Genomic DNA, 17,800 nt, shown 5'->3' with positions numbered 1-17,800 from the left:
AGAGCCTGAACTGGTCAGGTGGCCCAGTTGTGCCTTCATTCCAACAGCTCAGGGATCATTCAACTTTGTTATCATTTCTCCAAAGACCCTGGCAAAGACTTTCCTTTCTTTGCTTGCTTTCTGATTTTTTGAAAGCATCGACAGTAGCAGCTATTATTATGGAACACTGTATTTTGCAATAGGCCCTTTCTTTACCTGTGTTTTCCTGTTTAATCCCATTACAACCTATAAAGTAAAAGATACCAAAATAGGTTCATTGCAAAACTAGAATAGCCCAAGTCCGTTCGTGCCAAGTATTGGCAGGACCTTCCACCTTACCCTCAGTGCCTCGTGTAACTGAGAAGGCACCAGCCTTAACAGCGAGCCTGTAGCCTTTGTGGGCCCTGCCTCTGTTCCAATGTCTGCTCCTGCTCCTCACTCAGGTCTTACATACCTCCTATGCAAGCAGCCTTGCTTTGGGCAAGCCCTTGGAGAGGGTAAGCTTACACATCTTGTGGGTGAGCCTTGTACAGCAAGCAGGGGTGACTAGAAGACCTTTACTCCTTAGGATCCCTATTTGAGTTACTAGTTAGAAAGATACTCAACAGGCACTCTTGCTCTTCTTTGTCTCTCCTCTCCTTATCTGTGCCATGATATGCTATTATCAAGTATCCCTTTTAGATAGATACAGAATATGGATGGTCTTCGGGCAGGACTCTTGCTGTCAGGTAGGACATTAGGTACTCTGTGGGATCTATCGGCTTGCTTGTGCTATTGAACTGTTTCTTAGAGAAGCTAGGGTTGTTTCCCAACATATGCTGGGATGCCACCGTCCCACGCCTCATTTTTTCCACCCAGCAAAGCCTCCTCTGGTCTCCAGTTGAAACCATCTTCTTTCTAAACACAGCCACGTCTGCGTCTCAGTGGGCATTATGCTGTCCAGCATTTGACCACACTCTCTGTCTCTTACCACTTACCCTGGCAGATTGGTAAGTTCCTCTCTTTTAAAGAACACTTCTGATTCATTTTAATTCACTACTGCAGACCCTACCATCCTACCCAATAACAACAGTTTCCATTTAGTGACGCACTTACTCTGTGTTTGAGAGTCTTCAATACCTTATGTAATCTATCATTAACCTACTGAGATGACTACTGCTGTTTCCATTCAATTAACTATCCACAAAGCATATAGAAGTAATGAAAAGACACACTTCCAACATGGGTCTGTAGACGTCTCTAATTCTCAATCAGAGGAGTCTCAAAGTCTACACTCTTCTGCCTAGCCCAGTCGCCAGGAGAATAGGTCTTCCACAGCGAATGTCAATCTTACCTTCCTACGAGTCATCATGACTTTAGCACAAAGAGTAATTGCAAAGTCGCCAATCCCACCCCTGCGTCTCACTGACGAAGACACGGGGACCAAAGAAAGGAAAGTGCGTCAACCAAAGTGGCAGAGACAGTAGCTAACGCGACCTATGCACACCATTTCCCCTTGTCGCCTGCCACCTCTACACCTCTAATTTTCCTAAACACTTTCCATGGGACAGGAATTGCTCGGTATTGGAAAGCATAGGAAGGAAGAGGGTGTGGCTGCAGATGTATTTAATGTTGCTTAGTCGCTCTGTATAGGACACTCAACTTCCCTGAAGCTGGGCTTTCCTGAGGACTTGTGCATAGATCAAATGCTGGCTTCTCTTTTCCCGTAAGTCAGCCTCCGGTAAGTGAGTCAGCTTGGCTCGTGCCTGGGAGTCCGTGCCATGCCTTTGTCTTTCTTGTGCTGGTTGCTGGTTTGTCGGGTTGCTTGCATGTGTACAGGCCCTAGGATGAACGAGATAGCACAGACTTACTATCGGCTGCTGTTTTAACCTGCTATTGACAATTTCTACTAGCCTGCTTTCTACCGTGTAGGCTGTTGAGCAGCCTTCCCTGGCTTACACATACTGGATTTCATTAGAATTTCCTTTCCTTGAGTGAGGACAACTGAACATGTTTCTTGATTGTCCACAGGAAGCAAGTCATCTCTGGTTGATTTATTCTTTAGTCCCATTTCTTCTTGAGTCCTTTTGGAGTTAAGAGGGAAACTCCAGCTCAAAGCTATGTTCCTAAGGATGCACCAATCTGACATTTCTAAATATTTTTATGGCTTCCATGTATTTCATGCTTGCAATGTGCCAACAAGCCACTAAATGATTTAATATACTTATTTCTTAATGAAAATCCTGTGGGAAATAAATTCTTCTATGAATATTAGAATTCTCTAGAGAAAGAATCAACGCGCATGCGTGCGTGCATGCGTGTGTGTGTGTGTGTGTGTGTGTGTGTGTGTGTGTGTGTGGTGTGTGTGTGTGGTATCTTTACAGAGAGACCTATGGATATATATCGGAGAGAGATGTGTAGCTCAGAGCTAAAATATCAGGGTTATAAGGAGAAATGAGTAGCTGTGGGGACAGAAGACCATAAGCTCTCGAAGTTTAGGGTGAGGGAGGAGGTTAGAAAAGCTAGGTAACTGTGATGCTGAGGGAGCCTGGAGGCCAGCATGCACTTTGCTATGGTAAGAGGCATCACAGGTAGCCATCTGTCCCTTCTGCCAGTGACAAGTGAAAAGGCTCCTCTGGTAGAGATGAACCAGCTTCACAAGTTCCCGAGGAGTTGGCCTAACTGCCAGAATTTACAGAAGTGGAATTTCCCTCAACTCCTGGTGCTTCAATGTTCTGGCTTGCTCCTGACAGTCATACTTCTTCCCTTAAAGTGTTCACAGGGAGACCCTCAATTCTTTATATACATGGAAGCTGGATACTGCAGAGTCGTGCTTCAGGAGTTGCCACACAAGAAAGAGGAATCATGGAGCCTGTACCCCACATGATGGACCCACAGGTTGTACTCTGACCTTCACGAATGCACCATGATATGCTCACCCCAACCACATCCCGCTCCACCCTGCCTATGTACATGTGTGTGTGCACACATAACAATAAATCAATTTAGAAGGAAGAAAGAAGAGAGGAGAACTCAGGTAGGGGATGTAGCTCAGTTGTGCTTGCTGACAAGCACAAGGCCCCGTGTTCACTCCCCATCGTTGTGTAGGCGTGGTGTTATGGCGTTTGTAATACCAACAGTTGAGGGGTGGAGCCAGACGACCAGAAGTTCGAAATCATCCTGGGCTACAAAGGGGATTTGAAGCAGCCTGGTTTATATGAGATCCTTAGAGAGAGAGAGAGAGAGAGAGAGAGAGAGAGAGAGAGAAGAAAGAAGAAGGAGAAGGGAGGAGACAGGGGAGAAAGAGGAGGGGGAGGAGGAAGAAGGAGAGGAAAGAAAAAAGAGAGGAAATAACATCAGGCTCACATGTTCTCATATTCATCATTAACCAGGAAAATTAAAACAACTCAGGCCCGCTAAGGACAGATGGTCATTCACAGGTCAGCGCTAAGGACAGATGTGCTTTGCTGGACCACACAATATCTCTGAATGTTTCTGAAATTTACTGCTACTGCTTAAGAGCCATGTTTATACGTAATAAATTCCCTAGAGCTACTACTCTCGGCCTACCTGCTCACCCTGCCTGATTCCTGAAGTGACAGGTGGTATTTGCAGCCCAGGGTCCTGCAGACTGGCAGCATGTGTGCCTGGCCCTGCCTTGCCCCACAATAGCCTCAAACAACAACAACAACAACAACAACAACAACAACAACAACAAACAGTTACTGGATTCTTCTGTCTGCATGACAGAACCAGGTCCTGTAGTTGCTCCTGTAGATTGTAGCCTCCTCCCTTTCCTGTCACCCTCTTTCTGGACACAATTCTCTATGCCTACCTCCCTTTGAAATCTGTACATTCAGAGTCAAGCCTAGTGCTCCCCAGATATACTTCTCAATATAGAAGATTTGAAGATAGGTACCTTTCATATTTATGTACCATTATTTTCTTCTTGGCACCTAAACCCCTAAGCACGATGACAATCCAAATTGAAAGAAGATTTGTAGCATAACGAAATGGATTCTTTGCCTTGAAAACAGCAAAACAGAATGGACTCCAGAGAAAACAGACCATTATTTCCTGAGACTATGCAGAGGCACATTGCTAACAATGTGAGAGGAATGACAAGCATCTTGAATTTGTTTTCTGTTTATAAATGTAAGCAGGGAGAAGCGTCTAAGGAATCTACTTATAAAATCTTATAAAATGTTGCCAACATAACAGTTGAAGCCTGTTTTATCTGCTTCCAGAGTTAATCCAGGTGTGTGTGTGTGTGTGAGTGGTATGTGTGGTATGTGCTATGTGTGTGTGTGGTATTGGTGTGTAGTTGTGGGTATTGTGTGGGTGTGCTGTGTGTGGTATATATGTCTGTGTGGTGTGTGTGTGTTTGTGGGGGGGGAGGTTGTGTGTGGGGAGGTTTGGGGTGTGGTATGTGTTTGTGTGCTGTGCATATGTGCATGTTGTCAGTGTGTGTGTTGTGTGTGAGTGAGTATATGTGGTATGTATGTGGTATGTGTATGTAAGTGTAGTATATAGGGGTATGTTTGTAATGTGTGGTGTGTGTATGTGTGTGTTTATGTGTGTATGGTGTGTGTATGTGTGTGTAGTGTGTGTAACTGTGTGTGTGTGTGTGAGAGAGAGAGAGAGAGAGAGAGAGAGAGTGTATGTGTTTCTCCTATGAGATTGAAACCTCATAAGTAGAAAGCAAGACTAACAAGAGAACCTTAGAAAAAATGCTCTGGCTATAAAACTTGGATGTCCTGGGGACTTTCTCCATCTGCCTTTGGCTATTGGGACCTCTTGGGGAAATTGAGAACCACCCTGGTCGTTAAGGTTCTTATTGTGCAATGGAATCGTTTAATTAGTTTCCACTAACTAGGGCAGTGCATCCAAAACAAATGGTCTTTATGTGCTGCCTCAAAATGATCCTCTGAACTATTGATAGTTCAGTGTTCCTCTTAAACTGACTGAAGCAGTTTCCCAGTTAACCTTGGGCCAACAGAAACATTTACAACATTGTAGGTGTGGTGCATTAATTATAACTTCAAAATGCATGGAAATAAATGCTGAGAAATTAAAATCAAAACTATTTTTGTCACGTGCTTCTTAAAGTCATTTTTATAGAGCTTTGCATTGACACATATCTCCTTGGAAATACTACACTTTGGGTTCACTGATGGACTCGAAGAAGCCCCTAAAATTGCATTCAAATTATATGTATGTCCCAAGGAGGTCAGGACAATTCTGTGTGTTTCTCAGTGGTCTGCAAAATCCATGAAGAACCAGAGTCTTTAGTTCTAGGGGGATCCCAGAGAGACCATCAGGACCTTTTAGGGAAGCAACTGAGTTAAAAGGACCACAGCTACTAAACACCATGCCTTCGGCCCTTTTTTTAGCAAATATTCTCCCATATCCCCTTTTAAACGTGGCTAAGGACATACTGTTCATTTAGTTGGTGGGTGAGAATGGAGAGTGGTTCTCCTGGACCGAGCCTGGGAATTCAACGGGGCACAGCCTAATCTTGGCTCCATCTTTGTCCCAGACAAGATTGTCTTTGACGCATTGGAATGGCAGTGCCCTGGGGAAAGAAGAGAGATTTTTTACTTCAAGTGACCTCTAGAATACTTGGCAAACAACCCCAGCACCACGCTCCTACAGAGAACAGCTTGGGCAGGTCCACTCTTTTCTTTTTCTGGGGATTCAGATGTTCAGCTCCACAGGACGACTGCAGAGAGATTTGTAACATACATCTCCATCCGGAACTTCTTGCCTGGTAGACCTTCCTGCTGTGTCTCCACCTGCCTGCTTGGCAGCTTCCTGAATTTCTGTGAGTCCAGCCTGAATTGTTAATAATGGATTCATTGGCATACCTATAAAAACCAGGCCTTCTCTGGTCTTGGAAGGAATACAAGCACATATCAATAAGAATGCAACAGACTCTGTATTAACCTTGCTCTTGCCCTACAATTACCAAGTTTCCTTAGAATGGTCAGAGATATGCACAGAGCCTAGTCCAGAGAGGGGTTCAAATAGTAATTGGTAAATATGTTGAATATAGTCAAGTACAGTCATACAAGCCATTAGGGTGTGGTGGTCAAGAAAAGCTTCCTAGCTCAGATAACAGTGAGTGGAAACCATGGTTGGGTATAGTTTTTGCAACATAGGAAGCTATGCTATCATGTGATGGAACACAGGGTTCTGGAGTCTGGCACCAGATGGTGTGTGAATTCCGACACTGTCATGTGCTAGGTTTCCCTCTGCAGACCTTTCTTAACTCCTCCAAGCCTGAGCTGCTTTGCCTACAAAATAAAAATTATACTAGGACGTACGTGTGAGCAGTAAATGAAACACACACAAACATACACACGCACGCACAGACACAGCATAAGTCTCAAAGGTTCTGTACTTGTTCTTCAGGGTCACTGTCTCCAGCATCTAGGAAAATAGGAACGACAAGCAGAAAGTTGAGGAAGCAACACCCCAAGGGAGAACCAGCAGGCCTCTGGTTCTACAGTGAGCAGCTCAGCTCAGTGCCTGCCAGGGAGAAGTTGCACTCTACCTGGCAGACTACAGAGTGTCCCTGCAAACAGAGCACCAACCACAGCCTCTTAGCAGCCTCGATCCTAATCAGCCGGGTTTGCTCTGTCTCACCTGTGGTCTGGTTCAGTGTCTCCGTCCAGGACGGGGCAGAGCCTGCAGATCTGAGTGTCCCAGCATCGGCAGGGCCTGGACATAGCCTCTTGTGGGTACATTTCCTTCAGGGAGAGTTAGGCAAGGAGTTGGTATAGCTACAGTGTCTAATCAGGGTGCAAAGGAGGACACAGGAGGACCTGCCAGAGCTGATTGTGAACTTTTGCTTCTAGGTGAGGCCCACCAGGTCTGAACATCTCTAGAGTTGGCGTCTCCTGGTTGCAGGCTCAGATGGGTACATATATTCTTTATGTGTTTATTATCTCCATGCCAATCTGAATCTGCTACTCTGCCTTTTCTTCCTCACATGTATCACACGACCTGATGTCACCAAGGCAACATTTGTCACCCTGTAAACACTTACTATTTGCCAGATGTTGGGAAAAGTGCGTGATGATAAAAATCTGGTGTGTAGGTTCAAATGGTGAAAGTTTGCGTCTCTGGCTAGGGATGCAGACGAAGGTGAGAAGGCAGTGCTTGTACTTCACCTCAAAAATTTGAGTGAAATTTCCCAAGAAAGTCTGAGCAACATGAGCATTGCGAAGCACAAAAGACTGACGATGTCCAGATGTGGATCACTGAGAACATCTGAGAACTGGAAAATGAAGTTCTGACTGGCTGGGGGTCTGGAAATGTAAAGGGGAATTACAGGTTACTACGTCGGGAGAGGCTTCTCAATTGTCACAGAGTTTTGAAAGCAATGCTCAAGAGCACTGGCTGCCTGCATTTAGGTCTGCATTCAGTCAGTGAAGCTCTCTGGACAGTGATGAGATCTAACAAGTGCTTTCAGAGGAACACTGCCACGACCTGATGTGCAGAGGGTAGGAGGCTGAGATCTGATGCCAGGATCATGGAGCAAGTAGAAACACAGCTCAAAGCATCCTTAGATGTTACCTTAAATCCACAGGCAGGCAAGAGCCAGAGATGAGGTCATTATGGCCACATAGTTGAATGAAAGCATGAAAGAGGGAGGTAATGCCACCGCCTGCAGCAGGAGCAGAGAGGTCAGGAGGGGGAGGGGCAGGAGAATCTAGGTGCACAAGGAGAGTTACATAAGCCTGACCTTGTCAGGACTCAGATTTCTCACTGGGTGAACGTTTATGGACACAAAAGAGGCAAAGTCCTGAGGACACCGGGAAACATAAACTTCAACTCCAAGTATGAGTAACTGCTGGAAACATTTTAAGAGTCACTTTCAGGGATGCCAACTGCATGGTAGGAGTCTACACAGGCCTGAAAATCATGTGGTCTCCACAGTTGAGTCAGCTGCCTTTTAGTGTGTGTGTGTGTGTGTGTGTGTGTGTGTGTGTGTGTGTGTGTGTGTGAGACTGGGTAACTCTTACCTCTGTTTTGTCATGTGCAAATAGGAATGATAGTTTATCTACCTCATGATGCCTTTGTGACACATAGTATATGTATGTGAAGCCATCAACTTGCTATCTACCACGCAGAGAACTCAATATATACTAATAATTATTAGCAATATGTTTTTACTTTAATGTAAGACTGAGAGTAAAATTATGAATACTTATAGAGTCCAAGTAGAAAGAGAAATAGCAGGACCATTCTCCACCCAGGAGCAACAACAGATATTCACATTCTACAAATTACTGGCCCAAAGGAGTGACCACACCTTGCAATTTTTCAAATGAAAACAGGAATCTAGAACTTTTTTTTCTTTTTTGAGGATGAAAGTCCAATTCTGTAAGTGTTAACTCTAGATTTAAATTACAAAGAAATGTGGGCCAAACAGAACATCACTGGGGGATGGTGCCTAAGTCTATGTGGAATCCAGTTTAAGGAAGGCTTCCAGCAAGAGGAGAATCCAAGAAGAGAAGCAGCCTTAGTCAGGTCTTAGGTGACTTTGAAAGGTAAAGCTGCCTGTGTCTGGACTTAGGAAGTCTGGCCTTGGTGGTGTTGGGGAGATGATGTTTTCAAGGGGTCCAAAGCTGGATGAATTGAACATCAGGGAGAAGTTTGAAATGCCCATATGCAGAAAAACAAGAGAAGTGGGAAAGCTAGGAGAGACAGAGACCAGTTATCTGACCTGTTAATCCACTGGCTCATTAATTCACTTCACTAACATGGAGTTTTAACCAGAACACGTTGTGAGGTTGGGGAACAAAGTCAGAACTGACCTGAGTATGTGTCTGACATCCTAGCCTCTAACTTCTTTTGCCCCAAAACCATGGGTCAGAAGCTGAAGGCAGATCTCTAAATTATAGAGAAGGACACAAGCCAGCCAGAATATTAATCAGGACAGCCAGCAGGTGCAGAGCACACTGCCAAGGGGTAGCTAGGCATTCCAGGGCTTATGTCTCAAAGACAAGAAGGTCAGCACATGTCTAGCAAGGACTGAGAAATCCTGCTGCTACTGGGAAGCAGGAAAGAGAGCGTTTGTTTTCCTTCACTTTGCTGGGGAATAAGACCTTCTGATTGCTCTCTCTCTTTCTGCATACATATACACTGTGGCTTCGTGATGCATAGCATTTCAGAAAAAGACATTCCTCAATATTTTCTCAACAGCATTCTCTTTTCCTTTAAAATGCCATCTTGCCCTAAACCCCAACATATGGAATATAGTTCATAAATGAGTGACTTGCATGTTCTTTAGCCAGTTGAATCTTTGCTTTTGACGGCACACACACACACACACACACACACACACACACACACATATATATATAATTGTAAAGTCCTCAGACATGCCTAATAGAAAACTAGGATCCTTTGAAGCATGCTATGGAAACCATTGGTGTAGTTCACTCTTTCTGGGGTGCTGAGATTCTCTGTGAGGAGAGGAAACACTGCCCACTCCCCAATCCCCCCCACCCAGTGTGAGAAACATACAACCGAATCATCTCTTAGCATTTTATCGACAGCTGTGAATAGGTGGTACCTTGCATATTAGAAGAGGAAACGTGGTGTATGAAATATGAATGCCTTGTGTTCGCCTGGGCTCTAGCGACATTAGCCCAGTCACATGAGCCAGCATTCCCCGTGTGACATCGGAGCAGATCCTTCTTATCTGCAAGCCCATAGGGTCTGATCGTGGCTGATGCTTCCCTTTAAGATCTTTAGGGGGAAATGTGCTGCTTCCAAAGAGTAGGGGGTCTTTATGTGTTGCTCTAAAAGGAGAAGGAGAGAAGGCTGAGCCGTTATGGGCCATGCTCCATTCCCTGCAGGGATTCTGGAAGGGTCCTTCATCTTCCAAGGCTGCAGACTCTCAAACCATGCTGGAGAGATGCTGCACCCCACAACCAAAGCCTAACCCTGTCTGTATAGCATATGACCAGATACTGAAAGTACATTGTCAAAATTCATGGCGAAGGGAGGCTAAGAAACAATCCAACTGCAGAACCAAATGCCATTCAGACCTAGGTCAGCCACCAGAATTGTTCTAGTCCTAGCAGCTGGATCAGCCCACCAGCCTTCAGCATCTGTTGCTGCCACCTCTGACCATGCGATCCTAGCCTAGCCTTCTCTTACTGCTTCCCAAACTGAAAGGCTTCATTGGTGCAGGCAGCCGCCATCCACAGCACTGTGTTACTGCAGGACAAAGCATTCACACCTCACAGGCTGCCTGTCAGCCCCTAGCTAGCGGTCTCTGGGTCCAGCCATTACTCAGTACCACCAAGATGCAAGGTTAGACCATGCCAAGAGTGCAGATGTCAGCACCGTCCACAGATAGGGAGCAAGACAGTAAGCTCTTTGCGGGACTTACTTGCTATAACTCCAGGGATGAGAAAACCAAATGCCCAATGAGATAGAGGCTCCATGAGTTTGAAGGGAGACGAACATTCTTTCTCCTCTCCAATTGATGACAGATGTTAGCCAGGGGGCCTGTAGGTTATCCCAGCTCTACCCTTCTGTGCGACATTTCTGCCTTTCAGTAAGAATGACTGTGACAATAATGCTTTCCGAAGGGGGATGTGAGGGTTAAGTGAAATTCCAAGTATAAAGCCTTTAGCACATGGCCTGGCATGAGCAAAAGATAATATTTAGTTTAAAGGGAAGAAAAGAAACCTACAGAGAGTTCTCCTTCTCAGAAAATGTCCTCAGAGAAGAACACAACAACATTGCAAAAGGAAATCCAAGTGCTGGGGAAACATGAGATGTTAATGTTGCCTTCTTAAGTGTGTGAACTGAGATGTGGATCAAAGGTGGCATGTGGCGTGGTGAGGAGCAGGAGCAGCTCCGGTCACCAGGGTAACGGGTCCCACTCTGCTGCTCCTGTGGCTGATGTTGTAGCTGCAAGCCAGGGAGCAGAAGTCAGTCAACTGACCCAGATGCAAGAGCTCCTGGAGATTTTGTTCTCTCTTTCTTCTTAAGTACATTTCCTTAGGTAGGTTACCATTCGGCAGCAGTATCTATCAGTGAGGCCAGCTAGCATAAGCTGCTCTCAGGCCTATGCAGTCTGTGGAAGAGACCATCAGTTACAAACAAGCAGAAGACGGTCCTAGCACTTCCCCTGTTCTTGAGGGTGCTAATTCTGATAAATGTCTCCCCTAAGCAGTACATTGTTAGCTCTTCCCATCCCCCACTATTTAATATTTAAATATTGTTTACCATCTCACCTGGCCAACTCTGAGCCCCTTTCCACCTAGTCTGACTGATCACTGCATCCAATCTGAGCTGTCACCTTTCTCATGCAGACTGCCACCCCATCATCTGACCCCCAAAGACCTGGTCAGCTTCAACAAAGCCGAAGAAAACTTGTTTGCTTTACTCGATGCCAAACCCCACAGCTAGTTAGTTGGTTTATTTGCTGGTTTGTTTGGTGAGAGTGACTCTCCCATCGCTGAGGCTGGCCTTGAACTTGCTTTGTAGCCAAGGATAACCTTGGACTTCTGATCTTCCTGTCTCTACCTTCCCAGAGCTGAGGACTCTGGTGTAGACTCCCACACCCAGCTTATGCACTGCTGGTAATTAAATCCAAGACCCTTCCTGTGCTAAGCAAGCAGTCCACCAGCTCACCCTGTGCCCAGCACTAAACCCCAGCTTTCAAGACAGAACCTCAAACATAGCAGGCTCTTGGCAAGTGTTTCTGGACAGGGGAGGAAGAGGAATTTTATTGGAATACAGTTTTCCTTTGTCCTGATTAGCAAAACCTATAGTCAAAATAAAAAAAGTTATCTACTAATGATTAAACTCCAGAAGCTAGCCTGCTGTGGAGGAAAAGAATTAAAGAGTGAGATACCTTCTCTATTGCTGCTAAGGTCCCCTATGCTGTAAGTATTCCCTGACCAGGAACACTGGGGTTCCTCCCTGGACAAGCGAATACTGAAGAACTTGGAGTTGAGCGTACAGCTTCGTTCTGTGGTGGTTTCTGTCACAGAATTTCCCCTATATTCTGAGCCTTATATGCTCCCCTTGCATGGCTCTTTGCTGCTCTGGATATTGAGGAGTTCTCCTGAAACATCCCCTCCCCCACATCTGTACCCAGGAAGTGTGTGACTTTCAGGAACTGTCAGTTGTCCAAGAAATATAAACAAAGAACAAAAGCACACTTGGCTCTTTGAGAGGGGAGGAATCTCAATACAACTGATCTGGGGACAGAAGACCTACTTGGAATCGAAGCAGAGGGACCACCACCACAAATGTTAAGGAAGGGTCCTGAGAAAGGGAGGAGATTGCCTGCAGCTCCTCCGACTCAAAGTCAGCTCAAGGCATGACCGGTGTCTCCAGAGGCCGAAGCTCTTGAAAAACAGCTCTGGCTGCCAGCTGTGCCTTGGGGTATTCTGACTGATCCAATGAAAAACTCTAGAGTGGGAGTCATAGGTGTCTTTTCTGAGTGCTGTAAATGAAACATCTGGGGGCCTGGGCCAACAGGGCGTGACTTGCAAGTCCCTTCCTCTCTGCAGGGTTCAGTGTCTCCTTCCACACACAAGGGCTATATTTGAGCTGTTGTTGGGTTTATTTTTCCCTCTTTATTCCTTTAATCTCAGTGTTCTACACACACACACACACACGCGCACACACAGACACACACACACCCTGCACAAATGCCCCATTTCTGATAGAACAATGTCCTCCTGACTATAGAACTCCACTCCTACATGGGGACCGGGGGTGTCAATCTCAGACAAGAGCTGGAGGCGAGGGGTGGGTCTTAGACAATATAGCACATGGACACACACAAGCATGCAAACACACATGCACCCCATGATTCTACTACCTGTTCTGCCAGGTGCCACCCCATGTGTCATGCTGTAACAACATGACACAATGGGGTAAGCTGCCAAGAAGGGCTCTAAGCCCTCAGTATGGGACAAAACCGGGAGTTCTCCCAATATGTGACTCCAAGGCACTAGGGGGAATGCTTGTCTGCTGAGTAGCACCTCTCTCATTACCCATGAATGGAAATAGGAACTTTGGAGGCCACCTCAAGGGACTTTCAGGAGAACCAGATTAGATGGAAGAAAAGATTTGATCCTGACCCGTGGCTTTGTCACTCAAACCCTTAACTTCAAGACTCTGCCTGTTGTTGAATTCAGGGCAAACATAAAATAATGTTGTCTACTTCAATGTCTCCATCTGGAAAATATTTTCATAACAATATGTTAATGATGTCAACACTATTGGCTTATTTTTGTTGTTTTCAAGTGAATTTACAACATAGTTATTAAATGTTTGTTTTGTTCTCTTGGGTGACATCACTAGGTATAACCAACAAAACCTGTTTAGAGCCCTCAGTTTTTCTTAAAGAGGGGGGAAATCCACGATCAAACCAGCATTGTAAATGTTTAAGAGATAGGGAGTGAAAAAGTAAAGAGCCCATATGCCAGTCTGGGAAGTCGCCATTCCACTGCTGGTCCGTGGAAAGTGGCTGCCCCATTGCTGGTTTTGTTCAGCAGCTATGCCCAGAGCTGCCGGGATGCCACATCAAGTCAGGAGCGTTACTTGGTGAAACTGACAAATGGAGCCTGTCCCAGAAATGGTAACTGGCCTATTGCTGAGTATGACAATTGTACCCCCTGCGGAGCAATGCAAATAATCAGGGAGAAATATCCTGAAGAGAAGCAAAAATAAAAATAAAACTTAAAAATTATGATAGCCACTTTAAATCTCTGAAAGGTTATCAGATAAAATTCTAGACAAAAAAGATGTAATTAAATGGTCCCAAATCTATGCTTTTATACACAGAGAGTTTTTACTTCTGCTGTTGCTTTCTTCTGATAATCTGATTGTTCTTCCTTCTTAAAAATGTTGGTTTTGGTCTCTTTTTGCTGCCTTGAAAAGACTAAAGGTTTTTTTAGTTTCTGCTTTTATGTTTCTTCCTTCTTTCTCCTTTTCCCTTCCATCCTTCACTTTTCTCTGTTCATTACACACAATACATAAAACATATATTTTGTTAATTTAGGCATTTTCTCTTCCTTTCTTTTCTTAAAAAGGTGAATGTAAGAAGGAAGAAGAGAACAAGAAGGGAATATGGGGTGAGGAACTGTGGGAAGGCACTGGAAGGAGAGGGTGGTTGATTTTGGGATGTAAGTGAATGAATAAATGAATGAATGAATGAATGAATGAATACATACATACATACATACATACATAAACAAACAAAAATTTCTAGGAACAATGTTATCCACTATTATATTTTCTAAATTTTATGTTCATTTATTAATTGCCTTATGAAGTGGTAGGTTTCTGTACAGCCTCTTCATAATCCTCTACTTACCTTCCTTCCCATACTTACACCTTCCTAGCTCCAGTTTCCCCCTCTCTGCTGACCTCCACATGTACCCCAAGTTAAATATATAAAGGTTCAAAGCAAGAACCCACCTATGAGAGAGAACACTCAACATTCATCTTTCTGAGTCTAGGTAACCTTATTCAAAGTTATCCCCCCCCCCAGTTATATCTATTTAGCTGTAAATTTTATCATTTAATCCTCCTTTACAGTTGAATATAATTCTATTGTATGTATGTACTACATTTTCATTTTCCATTCACCTGTTAGTGGAAATCTAGATTGAGTCCATTTCCAAGTACCTCCTTATGAATGGTTGGTCAGGAAAGACCAAAATGCCTCCCAAATACCACGTGCTCTGACCATTCCTCTTGGCTGCCTACTAGAAGTTAAGATTCTGTCCCTGAAGATACCACAAATACTAGTTATAAGATACAGAGAAATCAGGTTGCAATTGAGCTAGAAGCTTCCTCCCTGCTCACTGGCTTTCACAGTACTAAAATGTATTATGTTGGTAGCTGAGAGAAAAGAAATCAATAGTCCTCACCAGCTGTGAACTCTACAAGATACAATGCCAATCTGCCATCAAGATATGTCCACCAGTGCAATAGAAGCACAACAGCTATGAGAGTAACCTGCTGTTCTAAAATTTTATTTGTGGACCTCTCCACAAAAGAGAATACATAATTGGCTGGTACTCTAAACCTGATCAAAAACCAATGGCTATGGAGGTCCTAGGAGGAAGAGATCTTATGACTATTGTTTCGTTAGATTGACATGACACCAAATAATCTCTTAAATATTTTTCTTTATAAACATAAGCAAGTGCTTCTTTAAACTTTAATAACATAACATTCTCTTTTCAGTAGATAGTGCAAATACAGAAATTTATGGTTTCACTAGAGGCTGGTAAGAATAAGTGGTATGAGGTGGAATCTCAGGGTTGTTTTGATATACATTTCCCTGATGACTAAGGATGTTGAACATTTCTTTAGGTGCTCCTCAGCCATTCAGTATTCCTCAGTCGAGAATTCTTTGTTTAGCTCTGGACTCCATTTTTAATAGGGTTATTTGGTTCTCTGGCATCTAACTTCTTGAGTTCTTTGTATATATTGGATATTAGCCCTCTAGGGTTAGTAGGGTTGGAAAAGGTTTTTCCCAATCTGTTGGTTGCCATTTTGTCCTATTGACAGTGTCCTTTGTCTTACAGAAGCTTTGTAATTTTATGAGGTCCCATTTGTCAATTCTTTATCTTAGAGCATGAGCTATTGGTGTTCTGTTCAGAAAAATTTCCCCTTGATGTCAGGGATGAGGATTCCCCCAGAAGTTCTTTTATTGTTGAGATTTTTTTTTGTTATTCCAGATGAATTTGGAAATTGCTCTTTCTAACACTATGAAGAATTGATTTGGAATTTTGATGGGGATTGCACTGAATCTGTAGATTGCTTTCTGCAAATGGCCATTTTTACTATATTAATCCTACCAATCCATGAGCATGGGAGATCTTTCCATCTTCTGAGATCTTCCATTTCTTTCTTCAGAGACTTGAAGTTCTTGTCATACAGATCTTTCACTTGCTTAGTTAGAGTCACACCAAGGAGTTTGCAGCCCCACAGGAGGAACAACAATATGAACCAACCAGTACGCCCCAGAGCTCCCAGGGACGAAACCACCAACCATAGAGAATACAAGGAGGGCCTCAACGTTTCAGCCGCATTTGTAGCAGAGGATGGCCTTGTGGGACATCAATGAGAGGAGAGGCCCTTGGTCTTGTGAGGGCTTGATGCCCCAGTGTAGGGTAATGCCAGAACAGGGAAGCAGGGGTGGGTGGGTTAGTGAGCAGGGGGTGGGGGATGGGATAGGGTGGTTTTCAGAGGGGAAATGAGAAAAGGGGATGAAATTTGAAATGTAAATAAAGAAAATATCTAATAAAAAAGAACATAAAAGAATAAGTGGTAGTTAAGCATCCATCCATTAAAAGGATATTTATACCATCTCTTCTAAGGCTCAGTAAACATAACAGAAGTTCTGGGAAGAACTCTATGAGCCAGAACACAGGAAGGAGAAGGGCTGTGAAATGCTATCTTCAGGGCATAACACAGCCATTGCCAACATGATCTCACACCAGCTAAGTTTGCCTCCACTGAGTCTGCACAAGACTGAACCTGTCAATCAGGGATCAGGGAGAGGCTCCTGGGGCCCTACCACTCCCTGCTGAAATATTGGCTACTGATGGATTCTGGATTCTGGGGCAGGAACAGCCATTGTCTTCAGTTATTACCAAATGATGAGCCTACCAAGCACAGATGGCTGCTTCAAACTGCAATAACACAACGGCCCTGGTTAAAACCAGTGATACAAACACACACACACACACACACACACACACACACACAGAGAGAGAGAGAGAGAGAGAGAGAGAGAGAGAGAGAGACATGCTGAATGTGGATGTGGGAAAGGGGCTTGTAGAGAGAAGTAGGGAATGACAGGGTGGAAAGGAAGTAAGAGAATGTAGCAGATGATAAGAGGAATCAGAATACTTTATGTACATGTATGAAGTTGTCAAAAAATAAGATAGTAAAAAATAAACCACTGCTTTTGTTCCACCTGTTGACTGATGCATTGTTTCCTCAAGGTTGTCAGTGTCTCTTCATGTGTGGGAAATAGCGTCTCCTTCCTGCATAGGGACCAGGAAAGCCACTCTGGGTTTTGGACACAATCAGAAGGAAAGAAGTCACAAACCATGAATGGTGGTTTTACAGGCAATGGATTAAAAATCAAACAGAAGATTGTGGAACATTTTCAAAAGGAGACTTGTAAGAAGAAGGTTCTTTGATTAGGACAAGAACTTAAGAAAATTGCCTATATAGTGACATCATTTTAAGCAGGATAGTTTCCCTGTATTAATTAGAATAGGGGAGAATTGATGCAGCCTAAATGAATGATGTAATGACTTACGGGATGCTTATGCAATAAACTATCAAGCAACTGATGAGAAGAACAGAGAAATAATGGCAAGAAGAAATGCTAAGAGGAAGGCAGTATTATTTTTTAAATAGCCCATAATGCCAAAATCTATGTTGTGATTTAATAAATATCTTTTTTTTACTAAATAGCTTCATACAATAAAGCAAACACTAGGCATTCAGTGCTATAGGCATGGTCTCACTTCTACTGAGCCTAAATTCAAGTGGGGAAAATAAATTCTAACCAATTTATTTACAAAAAACCTGATTGCCTGTCATTCCATTTCTACCATAGTTAAAGAAATAAATTTGTTTTTTAAAAATTTATAAGATATAAAATATTAATGACAGGGATTTTAGATGATAAAACTATAATTAAAATGATCTTCATTGTTGGTTTTATATTTTTCAAATTTCCTTGATTTATGCTACTTTTAAAATAATTGTAGTGAGTAGTTGAGGGGGAAATATCTAAGGGAGGTACTCTTTTGCTTAATTT

The 17,800-nt window shown here is 43.6% G+C and overlaps 1 long non-coding RNA gene across 1 annotated transcript in view; it reads right to left on the bottom strand.

Moving 5' to 3' along the window:
* Nucleotides 1-1,673: 1,673 nt before the first annotated feature.
* Gm41750 overlaps nucleotides 1,674-17,800 on the bottom strand; it is a 53,196-nt gene continuing 37,069 nt past the window's right edge. The window contains exons 2-3 of the long non-coding RNA XR_877476.2: nucleotides 5,397-5,533; nucleotides 1,674-1,800 (exon numbers count right to left, since the gene is read on the bottom strand). This is a non-coding gene — a long non-coding RNA (predicted gene, 41750). The remainder of the gene's footprint in view (nucleotides 1,801-5,396; nucleotides 5,534-17,800) is intronic.

The sequence above is a fragment of the Mus musculus genome, chromosome 18, assembly GCF_000001635.26.
Source record: "Mus musculus strain C57BL/6J chromosome 18, GRCm38.p6 C57BL/6J".
In the NCBI taxonomy this organism is placed as follows: Eukaryota; Metazoa; Chordata; class Mammalia; order Rodentia; family Muridae; genus Mus; species Mus musculus.
The sequence above is the reverse complement of the archived record's forward strand: the minus strand, read 5'-3'. Positions and strand labels throughout refer to the sequence as shown.